Source organism: Ovis aries, chromosome 1 (genome assembly GCF_016772045.2).
Source record: "Ovis aries strain OAR_USU_Benz2616 breed Rambouillet chromosome 1, ARS-UI_Ramb_v3.0, whole genome shotgun sequence".
In the NCBI taxonomy this organism is placed as follows: domain Eukaryota; kingdom Metazoa; phylum Chordata; class Mammalia; order Artiodactyla; family Bovidae; genus Ovis; species Ovis aries.
Window position 1 is genome coordinate 40,580,612 of NC_056054.1, and position 21,629 is coordinate 40,602,240.

The 21,629-nt window shown below is 37.6% G+C and overlaps 1 protein-coding gene and 1 pseudogene across 2 annotated transcripts in view; both read right to left on the minus strand.

Moving 5' to 3' along the window:
- The window catches only part of JAK1 (Janus kinase 1), a 246,721-nt gene that overhangs the window by 172,866 nt on the left and 52,226 nt on the right, over window positions 1-21,629 (minus strand). The gene's annotated exons all lie outside the window — the stretch shown is intronic.
- LOC101102528 (eukaryotic translation initiation factor 4E type 2-like) overlaps window positions 1-21,629 on the minus strand; it is a 57,801-nt pseudogene continuing 36,172 nt past the window's right edge.

Sequence of the window (21,629 nt, forward strand, 5' to 3'; positions counted from 1 at the left end):
TTTTTGTCTTATTCCCACATGTACTTTTTAATCACACAAAACATGCCAGTGAACAAACAGTGCTTCTCCAAGATGGTGCAGAAGATACCAGGTTCCCACTGACTCTACTTATGAAAATACAGGGTTTTGGTGTTTTGCGTGGGAACTGCTAAACCTATGAGTGACCATCAATGTTGTTCAGAGACTGGTCAGTTGGTTTATTCAGGCTTGGAATAGATTTGTTGCTCATTTTTCAGAAAAGACAAGCTGCAATCTGTGAGAACGCAAGGGACTTCAATGACAGTCTTGCAGATGGCTGGACAGTTTGTTGTCTTTGAAGTCTCAAGGCTGACCAAGTATACCAAATATCTAATTTAGGGACCAGAATTGCCAAACAAGTAGATGTGAAGATCAAAGGAATCAAAACTGGAAGTGGCAATCATGAGTAAAACTTGATTCTTTTGTGGGTTGTCAGAAATGCTTTCCATGATAATGATTATGATGTAGTTCTTGAGTGTAGATTCTTATCCAAGAAAATGGTGAGTTTTCCAGTGATGGACACAACAGCAGATCACATTATGAAATGTCTCATTTTTTAGGCCAGATACACTCTGAAATGGAACGGTTGTCTTCTCTAATTCTGTTGTCTTCCCTACTCTTCTGGTGGGAACAAACAAATACAAATTGCTACAAAAATATGAAATTTTAGACTTCCAGGTATAATATATTCTGGTTTGATAAGCCTACACAATGTTCATGAAATCAAAGCATTATCTCCTAACATTCTGATAAACCATTCTATTCTTCAGTAATAAAAATGTTGCAATTTAAAAGAAGCATTATATATTTTTCCCATACAGCAATTTCTACTAGGTTATTAAACCTGAACTCTAGAAATACAAATTGTTGGGCCCCTATTACTACCTGAGAAGAGATATCTGATCAAACAAAAACATCCTTCCAAGTAAGATCTTACAAATAATAGCTTATTTGGATGCAAATGATACTTGTTAAATATATCACATTTTTCATTCAATACCATTACATAACTGGTGAGTTTTTTGCAAAGAAAATATCTCAGAACAATTTCAATTGTTATCAACATTAATTAGTTTATAAGATATCAGTTACGGCATAGAATTTTGGAACTGGTTAGGTCATTAGAGAAAAATGCAATTATATTCCTCCTTTTACAGATAAGAAACTGAAGGCTATTGATATTAAGCAGTATACGGAGTTTCTGACATGGTCAGAAACAGAACTGAGGATTCTGATTTGCCATGTGTTTTACGAAATCATCACCATAGCCTTCATTTCATAAGTGTGTAGTTTACACCGTGTGTAAGGCATGGTGCTTGAAACTGGGAATATGGAAAGGTATAAGAAGTGCTCAAAGATTTTTTTATAATCTAACTGGTGATGTAGGCTAATGATTCTCAAACTTTAGTCTGTAGTAATCACATTTGCTGTTCAGTCGTTAAGTTGTATCTGACTCTTTGAGACCCCATGAACTGTAGCACGCCAGGCTTCCCTGTCCTTCACTATCCCCTGAGTTTGCTCAAACTCATGTCCATTGAGTCAGTGACATCATGCAACCATGCCTCGCTGGAAGAAGAATATCCCCATCTACTAGCAGGCATATGAGCAAGAGAGAGCAGTCTTCACAGCTTCTTCACCAGGAGTAGATTCCATCCCAGAAAGCCACTAGCAACTCCTCATCTGTTCAGGTTTTATCCTGAGATTGCAGGATTTTAATCACATATTCATCAGTTCAGTTCAGTCACTCAACTGTGTCCAACTCTTTGAGACTCCATGGACTGCAGCACACCAGGCTTCCCTGCCTATTACCAACTCCTGGAGCTTGCTCAAACTCATGTCCATTGAGTTGGTGATGCCATCTAACCATCTCATCCTCTATCATCCCCTTCTCCTGCCTTCAATCTTTCCCAGCATCAAGGTCTTTTCCAATGGGTCAGTTCTTTGAATCAGGTGGCCAAAGTATTGGAGCTTCAGCTTCAGCATCAGTCCTTCCAATGAATATTCAGAATTGATTGATGCATGGCTACTGGAAAAAGCATAGCTTTGACTAGATGGACTTTTGTTGGTAAAGTAATGTCTCTGCTTTTTACTGTGCTGTCTAGGTTTGTCATAGCTTTTCTTCCAAGGAGCAAGCATCTTTTAATTTCATGACTGCAGTCACCATTCTGCAGTGATTTTGGAGGCCAAGAAAATAAAGTCTGTCACTGTTTCCATTGTTTCCCCATCTATTTGCTATGAAGTGATGGGACCGGATGCCGTGATCTTAAGTTTTGAGGTTTTTTTAAAATTAATTTTTTATTGAAGGATAATTGCTTTACAGAATTTTGCTGTTTATGTCAAACCTCAACATGAATCAGCCATAGGTATACATATATCCCCTCCCTTTTGAACCTCATTCCCATCTCCCTCCCAATCCCAGTCCTCTAGGTTGATACAGAGCCCCTGTTTGAGTTTCCTGAGCCATACAGCAAATTCCCATTGGCTATCTATTTTACATACGGCAATATAAGTTTCCATGTTACTCTTTCCATACATCTCACCCTCCCCTCCCCTCTCCCCATGTCCGTAAGTCTATTCTCTATGTTTCTCCATTGTTAGAGGATCTTAAGTTTTTTGAATGCTGAGTTTTAAGCCAGCTTTTTCACTCCTCTCTTTCACTTTCATCAAGAGGCTCTTTAGTTCCCCTTAGCTTTCTGCCATAAGGGTGGTGTCATCTACCTATCTGAGGTTATTGATATTTCTCCCAGCAATCTTGATTCCAGCTTATGTTTCATGCAGCCTGGCATTTTGCTGATGTACTCTGAATATAAATTAAGTAAGCAAGGTGACAATATACAGCCTTGACATACTCATTTCCCAATTTGGAACCAGTCCCTTGTTCAATGTTCAGTTCTAAGTGTTGCTTCTTGACCTCCATAGAGATGTCTCAGGAGGCAGTAAGGTGGTCTGGTATTCCTATCTCTTAAAGAATTTTCCAGTTTGTTGTGATCCACACAGTCAAAGGCTTCAGTGTAGTCAATGAAGCAGAAATAGATGTTTTTCTGGAATTCTCTTGCTTTTTCTAGATCCAACGGATGTTGGCAATTTGATCTCTGGTTCCTCTGCCATTTCTAAATGCGGCTTGAACATCTGGAAGTTCCCGGTTCATGTACTGTTAAAGTCTGGCTTGGAGAATTTTGAGCATTACTTTGCTAGCATGTGAGATGAGTGCAATTGTGTGGTAATTTGAACATTCTTTGGCATTGCCTTTCTTTGGGATTGGAATGAAAAATGACCTTTTGCAGTCTTATGGCCACTGGTGAGTTTTCCAAATTTGCTGGCATGCTGAGTGCAGCACTTTCACAGCATTATCTTCTGGATTTGAAATAGCTCAACTGGAATTCCATCACCTCCACTAGCTTTGTTCATAATGATGCTTCCTAAGGCCCACTTGACTTTGCACTCCAGGATGTCTGCCTGTAGGTGAGTGATCACACCATCGTGGTTATCTGGGTCATTAAGATCCTTTTTGTATAGTAACTTTGTGTTTTCTTGCCACCTCTTCTTAATATCTTTGGCTTCTGTTAGGTCCATACTGTATCTGTCTTTTATCGAGCCCATCTTTGCATGACATGTTCCCTTGGTATCTCTAATTTTCTTGAACTGATCTCTAGTCTTTCCCATTCTATTGTTTTCCTCGATTTCTTTGCATTGCATTGCATTATCTCTCCTTGCTATTCTTTGGAACTCTGCATTCAGATGGATATGTCTTTCCTTTTCTCCTTTGCCTTTCATTTCTCTTCTTCCCTCAGCTGTTTGTAAGGCTTCCTCAGATAACCATTTTGCCTTTTGCATTTCTTTTTCTTGGGGATGGTCTTGATCACCACCACCTGTACAATGTCATGCACCTGCATCCATAGTTCCTCAGGCACTCAATTCTAGTTCTCTTGCTGTTTCCACCCTATCTGCAGTTGTTGCCCCCACTGAAGTCTTGAACCCCTCAGAGTCAACCACGAGGGCTGGAATCGACTTCATCCAGTAGATGAATCTACTCCATCCAGAAAGTCAAATGTTTATGTTGATATTTTGACCTTTTCCCATGAATCACAAATGTTCTTCATGGCACCTAGAATGGTGAATCTTTTCCAGAAGGTTTTCAGTGGACTTTGCCCAGATCCACCAGAAGAATCTCTGTCTATGGCAGCTATAGCCTTGTGAAATGCATTTCTTAAATAAGACTTGAGAATCAAAATTACTGCTTGATCCATGGGCTGCAGAATAGATGCCTTTTGCTTGCAGGCCTGAAAACAACATTAATCTTATTGTACATTCCCATCAGAGCTCTTGGGTGACCAGGTGCTTTGTCAATGTTCTATTCTATTTTAAAATAAATTTCTTCTTTCGGAGTAGTAGGAATCACACAGAAATCTTGCTTAAGTGCAGATTCTGATTCATTGGTTCTGGAATCGGGCCTGAGATTCAGTTTTGACACAAATATGCCCCAAGGAGATGCCAGTTCTGCTGGTTCACAGATCACACTTGGAGTAGCAAAGGGTGGGACATATAAACAGAAAGAAAACAGTATAGTAACCTGAAATTTTTGTAACATAGAAACAACAGTGAAAGCTTCTTAGCAGGGAAAAAACGTATGTTATAAAACTCAAGCTGGTTACTTCTAGGAATGTCCCCCAGACACTCAGAGTATATTTACTGTTATAAAATAGTAACCTATTTTTGTCTCTGAGAGCACAGCATTTTAGAAATAACATAAGTAGTGGGGCAAGGAGAAAGAAAGGAAGTGATGGCTAGAAATAACATCAAAGGAAGAGACAGAAACAATTTTTTTCAAAAGAACACCACCATAGCCAACTATTAATATCAGTAGTTCTTGAGAACATCAGTGAAACTGTGTGTACAATGAATTTGGAGTCAGGATGTCTTGATTCAAGTTCTAGTCTGCCCTTTAGTAGCTATATATAATATCTTCAGATTTATCTATAATCTGTTTAGCTTTATTTTCCATATCTGAAAAAATGAGATAATACCTCCAATCTCCCTGGACTGAATATTAAATGCATTGAATAAGATGATAAAGCACTTGACACAGAAGTTCTGAAGAATGTTTAAATTTCACGATGTATTGTAGGTTCAGAAAATGTCAGCAGTGTTATTAAGATCAATTCAGTGACAAATAGGTTCTAATCTTACATAAACTATTTCAGAGAATAGATGAAGCAGGTACCTTCTGTGACAAATTTTATGAGGCTGTTAAAATCTAGGTATTATAACCTAATAAGGACAATGCATACAAGAAAGAAAAATAAAAGGCCCATATCCCTCATTAGCTAACTACTGAAATGTATGACCAAGTTGGGCTTTTCTCAGAAATGGAAGTTGGTTTAACATTAGAAAATCATTCATATAGTTAATGATCTGAACAGATTAAAGGAGAAAAGCATATGCTATCTCAATTTCAAAAGAAGAAAGTCTACAGTGAATTTTGTGCATAATGGTGAACTGCTGAAAGTATTTCAACTGAGAGCAGAAACCATATAGGAGTGCCTGATATAACCCATCCTACTGAACATTATATTGGAAGTCTTATCCACTTTTTAAATTTTTCCAGCCATATTTTTGGTTGTACCTTGGCCTTAAAGGTAGGGGGGGAAATACACACACTTACATTCATCAGAAAGGAGAAAACAAGACTGTTACTATTTGCAAATAGTTTGATTTTATATATAGAAAATATTAAAGAACCAGTTGGACTTCTCTGGTGGTCCAGTGGTTAGGAATCTTACCTGCCAATGCAGAGGATCCCTGGCCCAGAAATATTCCATATGCTGAGGGGCAACTAAGCCTGCAGGCCACAGCTACTGAACTTGCATGCTGAGCTGCTGGAGCCCATACTCTAAAGCCTGTGTTCCGCAACAAGAGGAGCTACCCCAGTGAAAAGTCCACGCACAACTAGAGACAGCCCTTGCACAGCAAGGAAAACCCAGCACAGTCAAAAATAAAAAGTAAATAAATAAAATTTTAATAATAGAAGAACCTGTAAATAAATTATAAAAATTCATAAGAGGTTAGTAAGATTACAAGATACAAAGTCAATAATACTGTAGTAGACAGAATGATGCCTTCTCAACTTCCAAAGATATCTAGATATTAATCCCTGAAATTTGTGAAAATACAGCCTTACATGGCAAAAGTGACTTTGTGGATATGATTAAATTAAGGGTTTGAAATGAGCAGATTATCCTGGGTTATCTGAATATAGTCACAAGTGTCCTTAAAAGTGAAAGAAGGCATCAGAAAAGTCAAGGTAATGAACCATAAGAACTGGGCCATTTTTGCTGGATTTAAAGATGGAGAAAGGAGTCCATAAGCCAAGGCCTGTGGGCAGTGCTAAAAACTGGAAAGGGCAACGTAATCAATTCTCCCCTAGAGCCTCTGGAAAGGAGCACAGTCTTTCCAATACTTTGATTTTACAGTGAGACATTTCGATCTTCTGAACTACAGAAATGTGAGACAATAAACATGTTGTTTTATTGCCACTGTTTGTGGCAATTTTTTACAGGCTCCTTAGAAAATACAATTATAAAACACTCGATTTCTAAATATAGAACAAAATCATAGTAAATTTAGTAAGTCAGAAAGAGAAAGACAAATATCATATGATACCACTTGTATGTGGAATCTAAAATGTAACACAAGTGAACTTACCTATGAAACAGAAACAGACTCACAGACAGGGAACAGACTTTCGGATCCCAAAGGGGAGGTAGGGGGGATGGACTGGGACTTTGGGGTTAACAGATGCAAACTATTACATATAGAACGAATAAACAGCGTGGCCCTATTATATAACCCAGGGAACTACATTCAGTATCCTGTGATAAACCATGATGGAAAAGAATATGTATAATTGAATTACTTGGCTGTACCGAAGAAATAAATACAACATTGTAAATCAACTATACTTCAATAAAAAAAGAAAGGGAAAAGAGTAGCATAAAAAATATACAAAGTACACTTATAAAGTAGTAACAGACAAACACAAAGTAGGAGAATGGGCAAAAGACTAAAACAGATACTTCATGAAACGTGAAAGTCGCTCTGTCATGTCCAAGGCTTTGTGATTTCATCCATGGAATCCTCCAAGCCAGAATACTGGAGTGGGTAGCCTTTCCCTTCTCCAGGGGATCTTCCTGACCCAGGAACTGAACCGGGGTCTCCTGCATTGCAGGCAGATTCTGTACCAACTGAGCTATAGGGAAAACTCAAATAGCCACTAAACACATGAAAAGATGCTTAACCTAACAAGTAAGGAGGAAAATACAAAATAAAATCACATTGAAATATTTTTACATACCCATCAGACTGATAAAAAATAAGTCTGACCATTCCAAATGAAATGCTCTGGAACAATGAGAACTCTTATTCACTCCAGATAAGAACATAAATTTGTATAATGCAAGCACTGTGAAAAAGAGTTTGGCATTATCTCATAGGACTGAACATGTACAGTCCTATGATGCTGCAGTTCTGCTCCCAGTTATTTACCCTAGTCTGGAAACTCCAGCACTAGGAAACATGTACCTGTGTGTTTGTTGCAGCATTGTCCATAATGATAAATACTGTAAGCAGTCTGAATATCCACCAGGGTCAAATATATAATTATTATTATATATTCATAAAAGGAACTACTATACAGAGATGAGAACAATGAGCTAACAACTACACACGTTGATATTGATAACACAAACACAATGTTGAAAGAAGCAAGCCCAAGAAGAAAACATACAATACGATTCCATTTATACTAAGTTCAAAACAGACAAAACTAAAAAAAGAAAAACAGACAAAACTAAATACTATTTTACTTAGGAACGTACACAGGTCCTAAGACTAAAGAAAACCAAGGGGATGATTATCCTAAACATCAGGACTTTGAGTACCCTGGTGATGCAGGGAGAGAGGAGCAATTGAAGAGGTCTAAGAGGGGAGTTTTCTTCTACAAGGTCAAAGCTCTTTTTTTTGGCCATGCCACAGAGCATGTGGGATCTTAGTTCCCCGACCAGGGGCCAAACCCCTACCCCCTGCATAAGAAGCACAGAGTCTTAACCACTGAATCAGCAAGGAAGTTCCAAAGCAATTTTCTTAACCTGGGGAAGGTCAGACAGAACACTCACTTTACTTTTATTTTTCAGAATGTACATTTATGTCTTACACATTTTCATATGAGTATGATTAATTTTTTTAAAAAACTACTCAATTAAAAATAAAACAAATCACACTGGAGATCTTGTAGGTGGAAACAAGGGGCTTGGCTCTAAACTAAAACAAATGAAATGAGATCATCACAAGTTTAATGGTAAATATAATTTATAAACTCTCTTGATTGGACACCAGCTATATCCATTTTAGGACATCCCACAACTAAATGTTTCAGCAACCTTGATATCCATACTAACGCAGAGGTAAACAATGAGTGTGGGTTTTCTAGCAAGAGAGATTTTATCTCTTCACACAAGTGTGAGGAAGCAACAGAGAAAATTTTATTTCTTGTCATGGAGAGTTAAGCTTGGTAAAATTAAATCTTACTTGGTAACCTAGTTGATAGGTTTCCAAATAGGGAGAGGAGTACATCAAGGCTGTATATTGTCACCCTGCTTCTTTAACTTATACGCAGAGTACATCATGAGAAACGCTGAGCTGGATGAAGCACAAGCTGGAATCAAGATTGCCAGGAGAAATATCAATAACCTCAGATAGGCAGATGACACCACCCTTATGGTAGAAAGCAAAGAACTAAAGAGCCTCTTGATGGAAGTGAAAGAGAAGAGTGAAAAAGTTGGCTTAAAGCTCAACATTCAGAAAACTAAGATCATGGCATCTGGTCCCATCACTTCATGGCAAATAAACAGTGGAAACAGTGACAGACTTTATTTTGGGGGGCTCCAAAATCACTGCAGACAGTGACTGCAGCCATGAGATTAAAAGAGGCTTACTCCTTGGAAGGAAAGTTGTGACCAATCTAGATAGCATATTAAAAAGCAGAGACATTACTTTGTCAACAAAAGTCTGTCTAGTCAAGGCTATGATTTTCCCAGTAGTCATGTATGGATGTAAGAGTTGGACTATAAAGAAAGGTGAGCGTTGAAGAATTGATGCTTTTGAACTGTGGTGTTGGAGAAGACTCTTGAGAGTCCCCTGGACTGCAAGGAGATCCAACCAGTCCATCCTAAAGGAAATCAGTCCTGAATATTCATTGGAAGGACTGATGCTAAAGCTGAAACTCCAATACTGTGGCCACCTGATCCGAACAGCTGACTCATCTGAAAAGACCCTGATGCTGGGAGGGATTGAGGGCGGGAGGAGAAGGGGACAACAGAGGATGAGATGGTTGGATGGCATCACTGACTCAATGGACATGAGTTTGAGTAAACTTTGGGAGTTGGTGATGGACAGGGAGGCCTGGTGTGCTATAGTCCATGGGGTTGCAAAGAGTCATACATGACTGAGTGACTGAACTGAACTGAACCTAGCTGATAAACCATTCAGACTCTGTGAGTGGTTCACCATGTCAGAAATTTAGCTTTCCCCTTGGCACAGATTGAAGTATTTTACAGTGTAGCCTCTGAATTTGAAAATATTTTAGGCCTACGTGCTTGCTTTATAGCTTTTCTTTAATTAAAAATTTCCATTTTGAAAGACAGACAGGCTCATATCTGATATCATATTTTCCTCTTCAAAGAGGGAGCTTCTTTTATTGCATTTTAGTAGCAGGTGCTCATTATATTAGTTGAACATGTAGACTTACTGAATTATGCCTTATATACAAAATATTTGATCTTTATAATGTTTACTTTGAATCATCCAGAAATGATGAGATAGTAATGCACTCAATTTAATAAGCTAGGAAATTTCTGTCATCTGCCTTAAAAAGATTCAACATGATTAAATGTTTAAAAAAGGAAAAATACTGATCTTTATTGTCCTTACCTAGAATCCTTGTTTGCAGAGTAATGTTAGATAACCACGATTTTGAAACAAAGTAGCCAAAATAAGTAGTGTTAATTCCAAGTGAATGAGCCTAAGAGTGGACCTAACTGGTGCTTACAGGTCAGGCTGGGGTGGCTAAGGAAGTCTCCCAGTATCAAAGTAAGTGGGGATCAACGTGGAAGGAAGATACAAGGGGATGCGCTTTTATGAATGTACACAGGAAGTCCAGCATCTAACAGAATCCAAGGCAGGAGTGTAACTGGGTCCTGAAAAGGAAGAAGATCCAGGTGCTATTCTGGGAAGATGCTTAGACTCCGTTTCTCGGCTCCGCTGTGTCGGTCGGTCTCATTCTTTGGTCTCTCCCAGACAACGGTGGCTGTATTTCTGGGCCTTGTGGAGCAGAAAACACACAGCTCCATAGTGGCCCAAGTCCGGCTGCCTGGAGAGAGTCATCCTCACTTTTGGTCCCAATTCCAAGTTCCCACAGGAGAGATAGTGAGTAGCACAACTTGAAGTTGGTGCCAACTCCCAGAACTGTGATCAGGTAGGAAACCAGGAAGCCACTCCTATGGGATGGACAGACCACTCAATGGCCACCCACAGCTGTGTAAGTCCAATGAGTTTAACAGGTCATTATCAGAGATATTTATATTCATGAAGTCTTTGAAGGTTAGAAAGTCCATTTAAAAAGTTATGCTTGTGAGTATGTAAATTGATACAGCCACTAGGGAGAAGAGTATGGAGATTCCTTAAAGCGTTAGGAATAGAACTACCATATGACCCTACAATACAACGACTGGGCATATATCCTGAGAAAACCATAACTGAAAGAGACACATGTATCTCAGTGTTCACTGTAGCACTTTTTACAATAGCTAGGACATGGAAGCAACCTAGATGTCCACTGACGGATGAGTGGATACAGAAATTGTGGTACATACATACAATAGAATATTACTCAGCTATAAAAAAAAAAAAAGAACACATTCAAGTCAGTCCTAGAGGTTGATGAACATAGAGCCTATTATACAAAGTGATGTAAGTCAGAAAGAGAAAGACAAATAGTGTATATTAACACATGCATATGGAATTTAGAAAGATGGTACTGATGAACCTATTTGCAGGGTAGCAATGGCAACACAGACGTAAGGAACAGACCTGTGGATGCAGTGGGGGGAAAAGAGAGAACATGGAAACATATACGTTACCATATGTAAAATAGACAGCAAGCGGGAATTTGCTGCGTGACACGGGGAGCTCAACCCAGTGCCTTGTGATGGCCTAGAGGGGTAGGACGGGGTAGGAGATGGGAGGGGGTTCAGGAGGGAGGGGACATATGCACACCTGTAGCTTATTCACACTGATGTATGGCAGAGGCAAACAATATTGTAAAGCAATCATCTTCCAATTAAAAAAAAGTTTATGCTTACAACACAACTGTTCAAAATAGCAAAAAGATGGAAAAAACATGGATGCCAATTAAAGAATGGTTAAAGAATTGATGGTGTATCTATCCTATAACATTTAATACAGTCATTAAAAAGAATGATATAAAGCTATAGTCACTAACATGAGAAGATCTATTAAGTTATTAACAGAAAGAAAAATAAAGACAATTTTTCTTTAAATAGACAATTTCTGAAAGAACATTCATGAAGCTGTTAAAGTGGTTTCCTCTGGGGAAGGAAGTGGGATTGGTAAGTGGGTGGGGGTAGAGGTGAGGAGTGACATTCACATTTTACTACGTGTCGTATGCTTAAAAAGAAAAAAAGTGGAAATATATCACTACAAATTAAATCTTAAAAAAGAGTTTATTTCATTTTCAGTTAGACAAGCATAAGAATATATACCTGTCTCAGAAATTAGAATAATAATTTCTTTCTGAAATGGCCTGCAGTTTACACCTGTGATAACTAAATCTTGCTGTGTTCCAGGCACCTTTTCAGTCCTTTCCAACATTTAATCCTCACAAGGATCCTATGAACTGAGTACTGTTACTCTCCCATCTTACTGATGAGAAAACTAGGGCACAGAGAAGATGAATTACTGGACCATGGTCCCCTGGCCAGTAAGTGGCAGAGCTGGGATTTGAATGTAGACCTTGGAGCTCTTGAATCTCATCTTTTGGCCACTTTTGCTAAACTATACTTACACAAAAGCATTTTCACATGTATTGACTCATGTGCCTTCAAGCACCTATTGTCCCCCATGTCATATGGGAGAAAGCTAGGACCCACAGCTCAGTGTGCAGTAATTGCCTGTTTTCAGGTTCATGAACCTACTAGACTTTCAGCTCCATTGTGTAAGAAACATATGTTTTGTTGTTAATTTTTGCAGTCTGCACACAGGAAGTGGGCAGCAGAATGATTTTAATGCTTTGGTCGTTTACAATGTCCACACATTCCTTGTCACTGCCTTTAAGAGGCAGAGGTCAATTCCTCTCCCTTTGGGTATGAGCTGGACTCAGTGACTCATTTCCAATGAACAGAGTAAAGCAACAGTGGCCATGTGTGACTACAGACGAAGACATGATAAGCATGACGACTTCCTGCTCTCTCTCACTCTCTGATTATTTGCTCTGAGTGAAGCCAGTTGCCTGTCATGAGATGTGACCCATGTGGAGAATAAACAGAGGCCTCCAGCCAACAGCCAGCAAGTAACGGGGGCCTCCTGCTAATAGCTATGTGAGTGAACTTGGAAGTTGATCTTTGCTGCAGACAGGCCTTCAGATGATGGCAGCTCTCACCTAGTCGGTAACCTTCTGAGAGGTCCTAAGCCAGAATCACCAAGCTAAGCTGCTTCAGAATTCATGACTGATAGAAACTGTGAAATAACAAGTATTAATTGTTTTAAGCCATTACCTTTTGGTCTAATTTATTACACACCAAAAGATAACACAAATGCTTTTGACTAAAAATAATATATATATCTGTCACTTGGGTATTTATGGAACACATTAATATGCTTTTATCTTTTGCATTTTCATGAACTTAACTTATTCTTTGATTGGCCTAAGGGTGGGGTTAAGACTATTAGAGCAGGAATTAATTTTTAAAAGAGTTAAAAAATCAGTTTTTGACATCCAAAATAGGATATTTGATCAAAATACTTATTTAGAAGGTTAAAGAAAAGGCAAGAGAAGATATTTTCACGTTCCTTTTACTACCACTGACACAGCAAGGGTTAAATCTGGTAGCCGAGATCACAGAGATTCTTTTATAGTATATGCAAACAACTTTGTCCACCTATGATGAACAGGCCATTGTGCTTCTGTCCCAGGATACAGCAAGGATATGATGTTGAAAAAGTGGAATGTTCGAACTTTCTTCCTGTTCCAGGGGGTTGTGGGAAGAAGCTGGAGTTGGATTTAGGAAAGCCAGTGAGTGAGAAGTTTTCTTGATCCGAGGAATAAGCCTCAGAGAGAAAAGACATGTCAGAAGTGTCAAAGGGAAGACTAAGGCCAGCGGGATTCTTCTCTATTTCCCATTTGGGATTCCAGAAGGAAATGAGTGTTTAAGGTGAGCCAGCAACACAGTGGGGTGAGGGAGAAGAGGAAGGAGAGCAAAGTAGGATAGAAGGCAAAGAGCCCAATGTGAGCTTGCATTAGCTTCTGTGTTGTGAGGAAGGGACTCAGATCTTCCCACATCTCCTGCAGAGGACAAAGAGCACGGCTCAGCTGAGAGACAGTAGTTCTGTCATGAGCAAGACAAAGTAATCCCACAGCGGGAGAGGCAAGGTCAATGGAAAAGGGTGTGTTAGAGATTAGAAGAAATCTGTAGTGCTGATGAGAACCATGGTGGGCCTGAGTCAGGCGAGGCAAATCACCAGGTCCTGAACAAGTGGCAAAACATGACCATCCCATGAAATACTCCAGCTAAGACCAGAGCAACATACAAGAGCAGCAAGCCAGAGAGAGCACCTTTGAGACCTCGGTAGACACCAGATCAGGAGGCAGGCTGTGAAGCAGCTCACTCCAGCCACTTGACTACAGAAGTTGACAACAGAGAATGCTGGACTGAGTATAAAAAGTATCAAATAGTAAAATTATTGAAAAATAGTAACTATATTAAAAATATCCAAGCACTAATGACATGGATAAAATCTAAGATTTACTGAGTACTGAAGCCACTTTCACCCTGAGGGCATTTGTTAATCCAGCCAATTTAAGTATCTCCCTAAAGAGTAAAGTGCAAAAGGAAATCCACCAGTAGATACTGGAAAGTCAAAGGCTACATTTCCCCCAAATCTCCACCCACAGGAGACAACTGAACAATTCAATAAGGAACCAATTTCATCCTTGAAAATTTGCAATCACTTGCTGGTGTTACTGCAATTATAAACACTTGGTGGTCCAAAATGATTCAAGCCATAAGCACAGTTTAAATGGTACCATATGGCAAAGCCCTTAGAGATTGAAAGTGACAAATACAAATCTATTTTGAAAAGTCCTCTTTATCCTGTGTCTCAGTATATTTACATAAATAATTTTTCAAGGTCAATGAGCAGCACGCAGTAAAAAAGAACAGAGCACAAACAAGCTTGAAAATATTCTCAAGATACCGGGAATTATAAAAAATGACCCAGAAACTTTTAAGAAGAACCAAAGAAAACTTCTAGAAATGAAAATCACAATTACTGATATTAAAAACAAAACAAAAACCAGTGGTTTAACATCAAATTAGACATAAATGAAAAGAGAATTAGAGAACAGGAAGTTTATGTCACAAGATTTTGCAGAATACAGCACAGAGATTCAGAGAAGTGACTATACGAAAGACAGATTACAATCCATGGAAGACAGTAAGAAAATCTAGCATACATTTAGCTAGAGTTCTAGAAAAAGAGAAGAGATGTGATATGACAAAGATAATATGTGAAGAAGTAATGGCTTCTACTTTTGAAGAACCAATGGATGGTATCAAATTCCTACCCGCAAAAAGCCTAACAAATGCTAAATAGGAAAAGAGAAAGCAAGAGAGGCAGGAGGGAACTAACGAGTGAACTTCACACTGCTGCTGCTGCTGCTAAGTGGCTTCAGTCTTGTCCGACTCTGTGCGACCCCAGAGACGGCAGCCCACCAGGCTCCCCTGTCCCTGGGATTCTCCAGGCAAGAACACTGGAGTGGGTTGCCATTTCCTTCTCCAATGCATGAAAGGGAAAAGTGAAAGTGAAGATGCTCAGTCGTGTCCAACTCTTAGCGACCCCATGGACTGCAGCCTACCAGGCTCCTCCGTCCATGGGATTTTCCAGACAAGAGTACTGGAGTGGGGTGCCATTGAACGTCACACTAGATTCATCATAAAACTATGAACACCAAAAAAAAGATACTGGGTTAGGATGTGGTTGGAGATCATTGTCAAAGGAACAGCAGTTAGACTGACAACTGAGTGACACAGCAATGCAGACAGGATGACAGTACAGCGATGCTCTGCATGAAGTGAGAGAAAATAACTGTTCACCTCTTATTCTATTCCCAGTGAAAGTATCTTTCAATCCTGAGTGCACAATGTAGACACTAAATAAACAAACAGAAGCACAGAGAGTTTCCTATTATCCAGACCCTTGAAAAAGAGAATTCTGAAGGATGTAATTCTGGGAGAAAGAATGTGATCTCAGGGGAAAGCTCTGAGGTCTAAGAAAAAATGAAGAGCAAAGAAATTGGTCAATGAATAAATTAAAAATAAATCTAAACAATGCATTATTGAACATTACACAACACTGTGTTGTCAGATCAAAAAAATAAGTTAAATACACAGAAGTAAAAGCATGCAAGTTAGAAAGAGAGTAAATGAAGTCAGTATTTAAAGCCTTTGTAGTATCAAACACAAAAATAACATTATTGATTAACTTTTGACTTGATAGATGATGCACAGGGAACTCTGCTCAATACTCTGATGACCAAAAGGGGAAGGAAATCCAAAACAGAGGGGATATATGTACATGTATAGCGGATTCATTTTGCTGTAGAGTAGAAACTAACACGACATTGTAAAGCAACTATACTCCAAAAAAATTTTTTTTAAAGATTATGTGTGTATATATAAAAAAAATTTATATAACCTCTAAAAGAAGAGACACAGAGACTGTAGCCTATAAGTTAGTAGAGGGTCAAAAATGAAGAGGAAAAAAATAAACAATATCATATGTGGTGATACAGATTTAAAACACATTAGCTATTAATAATAATTAATTAAATACAATATCAGTGGATTAAATGCATCACTTAAAAGACAAAGGTTTTTAGACTGGACAAAACACCGTATAAATATTCAAACACTTTGAAATTTTAAAGTGGAAATACCTTGCAAATACATATAAAAGAGAGCTGGTATTTTTATATTAAAATACTCTAACTAGGTTTTAAGGCAAAAAGCACTATTGGCAATTACTCAAAAAGCTAAATACAGAATTACTATATGACCCAGCAATTCTACTCCTAGGTATATATCCAAAAAAACTGAAAGCAAATACTAAAACAGATACTTATAGACTATATTCATTACAGCATTCTTCATGATAGCCAAAAGGGAGAAAAACAAAACTTAAGTATTCAACCAATGAATGGGTAAATAAATGCTAAAACATAAATATACAATAGGATATTATTCAGCCATAAAAAGACTGAAATTCTGGCATATGCCACAACAAACACAATGAACCTTGAAAACATATGGTAAGTGAAATAAGCCAGACACAAAATGACAACCACTATATGATTTTACTTATACGACTTATTGAGAATGAGCTAATTCACAGATATAGAAAGTAGGTCTATCAGGGGCTGGGAGGAGAAGAGCACGGGGAACTTTTGCTTTATGTTTATAGAGTTTCTATTTTGGGGGATGGAAATGTTTTAGAACTATACAGCGGTGATGGATGTACATGATGAATCCAGTTAATGCCACTGAATTGTACACTTAAAAAATATTAAAATGGAAATTTTTGCTTATATATGTTGTTTGTTGTTTAGTAACTAAGTTGTGTCCGACTCTTTGAGACCCCATGGACTGCAGCCTGCCGGGCTCCCCTGTCCATGGGATTTTCTAGGCAAGAATACTGGAGTGGGTTGCCATTTCCTTCTCCAGGGGATCTTCCTAACCCAGGGACCGAACCCACATCTCCTGCATTGGCAGGCGGATTCTTTACTGCTGAGCCCCCAGGGAAGCACCTCGGGGCGTATAGAACTTCCCCGACCAGGGGGACCAGGGATCAGAATGCACCCTTGCCCCCTGCACTGGAAGCGCAGAGTCCACCAGGGAAGCCCTCTATCAAGTAATTACTGCAGCCAGAAGGCTAGCTACGAAGAGAGGGTCCCCATAGAAAAACCATTTCAGTTCCTGTTTATTAATTTTCATATATATTTTACCAAAATAAAAATTTACTATGATAAAGATAATTGCTTCTTCTTTTTTTTTTTTTTTTTTTTTGGCCATATCACAGGGCATATAGGATCTTAGTTTCCCAACCAGGGACTGAACCTGGGCCTGTCAGTAAAAAAGCTGAGTTCTAACCACAGGACCATCAGGGAATTCCCTGGTTGCTTCCTAATAATACAATATCAATTCACCAGGAAAACATAAAATTTATATGCACCTAATAACATAGCCTCAAACTATGTAACAGAAAATAAAAACTATAAGGAGAAATAGACAAATTCACAATTATATGGGCAATTTAAAAATATATCTGTTAAGAGAATAAGACCAAAAAAAAATCACTGAGATAGCAATGATGCTTAATAAAATTGACCTAATTGAGATTATAAATTTATTACATTCAACAGCTGCAGAATAAGTATTCTGAAGTCCACATAGAACATTTCAAAAATAGACTCATACCAGATCACTTAAGCAAGCCTTGATAAACTTTAAGGGACCAAGGTAACACAGAAGAGATTTTCTGACCATAATGTAATCAAACTACACCAATAAGAAAAAAACAAACAGAACATCCCCATATATTTGGAAAATTACTCATAACGGAAATTTAAAACTTTTTTTTTCAACTGACTGATTAAAAAAGAAACCCTACCTAACAAAAACATGTAAGATACAGTTTAAAAGTACTTAGAGGGTTGATTTATAGCCTTAAATGTTATATTTAAGGCTTTACCATCTGAAGTTTATTTAGATGGCTTTACCATCTAAAGTTTATTAAGGCTTTACCAGGGAAGCCCATATGTTATATTAGAAAATGTAAAAGGCTGACAATTAATAAGCCAGTCATCTACCTCAAAAAATAAAATAAAATAAAATAGAAAGTCATAAAAAATAGATATTATCAATAAGAACAAAAATACATGAAATAGAAAAATTATATAGTAGAGAGCAACAATAAAGCCAATAGTTGATTCTCTGAACACACTAATAAGGGTGGCAAATGTCTGGCGAGGGAGAGAAAGGGAGAGAAAGAAGCACGTACACACTACTATCAGGAGTGAAAAGGGAGGCATGTTACTCAAGATGTTACAGACACTGGAAAGATCAAGAGGATGACTAAATGCAGTTTATATGGACTAATTTCCTAGGGGAATATACTAGCAAAGCCTATGATAATATAAAAAACTTGAAAATGTCCATAACCATTAAATAAATTGAATAATTTTTAGGAAACCTACAAAGAAAACTTGAATATGAGATCAATTTTCTTTTAAGAAACAAGGTATTCTAATATCACATAAACATACAATAAAAAAGGAAGCAACTCCTCAACTCATAATAAGCTACTAAAAGTTATCATGGACACTATGACAAAATATAATTATAGATTAATCTATGGATATGAATTTTAAAATCTGAAACATTAGCAAACAATGTTCGCTATATCCAGCAATATAAAAGGATAATATGTATAAACAAATTGGATTTATCCTACAATACAAATTTGGTTTAACATTAAAAATGAATCGATGTAATTTGTCATTAATAGATTAAAACTGAAAAACTATATGACCACCTCTACATATTTAAAAGCAGCAAATCATTAAAAAAATCAATATAATTCTTAATTTTAAAATTCAGCATGCTTGAAATAAAAGGAACTTTAAAGTCAATTATACAGAAAATAGACAGCAAATATTTTACTAGTGAAACACTGGAAGCTTTCTCTTTGAAAGAAGGAAAAGTAGAAAGATGCCTACGATCACCTTTTCTATTAGACATTACACTGGTAGTTTCTGAAAGGTTAGTTGCAATGTAGAATCTGAAACCACATCAGTACACTATGTATTCTGTTATAGCACAATTCATTGCTCTCTCTTTTTACTTTGAGTTTAACTTTTAACATAAATCAAGGTTTCTAAATGTCATAAACATTGGTCATTTGGAAAGTATTAGTAACTGAGTTATGCAGATTTTTCAAATGTTAGAATACATGTTCTTACACAATACCAAAAATCTCACATTTGTTAATATCACTTCTCTCATCCCAAAAAAATGTACTCAATGAAAATGCTCTTGAGATTTAATAAAATTAATTTTTACTGCTTCATTTATGATATTCTTAAGTGAAACTGGCATTTCCTTTAGTAAGTGGTATATAAGAATACAGTGATTACCAATACAGTTTGGTACCATTGCCTTGATTTGTACTAGGCTCCCAGAAGTTTTCCCCACCAACACTTTTGCTCCATTAGTGTAGATGTTAATACAATGGAAAAAAGCAAATAACATACCAGTGTTATTATAAAAGTAGTTTTGTCCTCACAGACTGCCTAAAAGATCAGGGACCTTGAGATGTTCATGAACCCTTCTTTGAGAGTTGCTGCTCCAGGACACAAGCTTAGAAGTGAAGCTGCCTTGTCAAAAGATATGTACAACTTTATCTTTACTGAACAGTGCCACACCCTTTTCCAAAGTAGTTGTATTAATTGATATCCTCATCAACAGCCCATTAGAATTCCCACCTCTCCACATTATCACCACCAGTTGGTATCACATTGGTACTTTACTGTGGTTAATGTTGCATTGGCAATGAGGGGAACCAGGTGGAGCAAGTCTTCCTATACCTACTGGTTTTACGAACTCAGTCTTTTATGAGGTACCTATTCAAATTTGCTCGTATTCAATTGGGTTACCTGACTTCTGCATAATGACTTGTACAAATTTTTTAACGCTTCCTTTTAAAAATTTTATTATTTATTTATCTTTGGCTGCACAGGGTCTTTGTTCCTGTGCGCAGGTCTCACTGAGGTGGCTTCTGCGGTTGGGTAGCAGGGACTCTAGGCGCATGTTATCCCAAGGATGTGGACTCCCCAGACCAGGGATAGAACCCATGTCCCCTGTGTCTTCCCATGCTGTGGCTTCAGTTTTCACTCTCTAAGGTATCTATCATTTTATGAAAAAGTTCTTTAATGTCATCTGATTTATCAATTTTGGGGGCTTTGTGTTTTGTATTAAGAATTCTTTCTCTATTACAAAATTATAAAAATGATTCCATATTTTCTTACTAAAACTTAAAGCTTTTAATTAAAAACACATTATTTGTATTAACATGTAATGAGTTTATTTTTTAATAAGTATTTAGATTTTGTGTTTCAATTTCTAATGCAATAGATGTTAATAGGAATTTATAAACAAAAACTCTATGGGGGTCCTCAATAATATTTAAGACTGTAAAGGAGTCTTGAAATAAGTGTTTAAGAACCATTGTCCTAGAGAAACTTTTTAAAAATTATTTATTATTTTTGGCTGTACTGGGTCTTTGCTGCTGCATGGGGTGGGGGTGGAGGGACTTCCCTTGAGAAACTTTTGCATTGTGCCCTAGAGGTAACATTGTGTTTAGAGGCACAAGATTTTCTTAGTAGTATTGTTCAGAATAGGCTGAAACTGGAAAAAATTCGAACACTTATCAAAAATAGAATGGATAAATTACCAGTTAAATATAGTTACAATGGAACAGTAGATAGCTGAGAAAGTGAAAACATAAGCCACGGATGTTGTACCCAACTTGGATGAATCTAACATAACACTGCACAAAAGCAAGGCACAGGATACTGTCTATATTATGACTCATGTGTAAGTTTTTCTAACAGGCAAAATGAAACTAGATTTAAAGGATTCAGTATTCTTGCCTGGAGGATCCTGTGGACAGAGGAGCCTGGTTGGTGGGCTGCTATCCATGGGGTCGCACAAAGTCGGACATGACTGAAGCAACTTAGCATGCATGCATAAGGATGGATAAACTGTGTCTTGTATAAGTCCTGCTGTATAGCACACAGGAACTATATTCAGTATCCTGTGACAAGCCATAGTGGAAAAAAATATATATGTATAACTGAATCACTTTGCTGTTTAGCAGAAATTTTTTAAATTAATTAACTGGAGAATAATTACTTTACAATATCATGACGGTTTTTGCCATACATTAACATGAATCGGTCACAGGTATACAAGTGTCCCCTGCCCTACCCTGAACCCCCCAACCCCCCTCGCATCTCCCTTCCCACCCCATCGCTCCAGGTTGGGTGTCCTGCTTCATGAATCAAACTTGCACCGGTCATCTATTTTACATATGGTAATTGTACAGCAGAAATTTTAATACGACATTGTAAATCAACTACACTTTAATAAAATTTAAAAAATAAAGGATGCTTGCATAGCTGATAAAATATACATTAGTTGGTAAGA